Here is a 628-nt window from a genome sequence, read left to right as displayed (position 1 = left end):
GGGCAATACAATGCAAATGCAAGTAGTTCTGGAAGCCAATATATGGATCAAGTCAAATCAATCACTACTCTTCACAGTGGTAAAATTAACGAAAAACCTACTCTTGAACCTTATGAGAAAGATGATGAGTCAATCTCTAAGGGTAAGGAAGCGATTGAATTTGAAAATTGCAAAGAAAAGACTAATTCCCTACCAACATTTCTAGTTCCTCATCCCATAACCAAACTAAAAAAAGTCAATCACAACTCTGAAATATTTAAAACTTTCAAACAGATAAGGATCAATACACCTTTGCTCGATGTTACTAAACAAGTTCCTTCTTATGCTAAATTTTTGAAAGATCTGTGCTTTGTGAATAGAAAACTAAATGTAAAAAAGAAAACCTTTTTAGCCAAACAAATAAGTGTCATTCTTCATAACAATAATGCTTTGCAATATAAAGGCTCTGGTTGTCCCATAATTTCTTACTTTATTGGAAAACATAAAATTGAAAGAGCCTTACTTAATCTTGGAGCTAGTGTGAATTTACTTCCATATTCAGTTTTTTAAAGTCTCAATCTAGGTGAGTTAAAACCAACTTCTGTAACTCTCTTACTTGCTGACAGATCTGTAAATGTACCTAGACGAA

Source organism: Populus euphratica, unplaced genomic scaffold, assembly GCF_000495115.2.
Source record: "Populus euphratica unplaced genomic scaffold, PopEup_1.0 scaffold70.1, whole genome shotgun sequence".
Classification (NCBI taxonomy): Eukaryota; Viridiplantae; Streptophyta; class Magnoliopsida; order Malpighiales; family Salicaceae; genus Populus; species Populus euphratica.
This window is presented reverse-complemented; position numbering follows the sequence as displayed.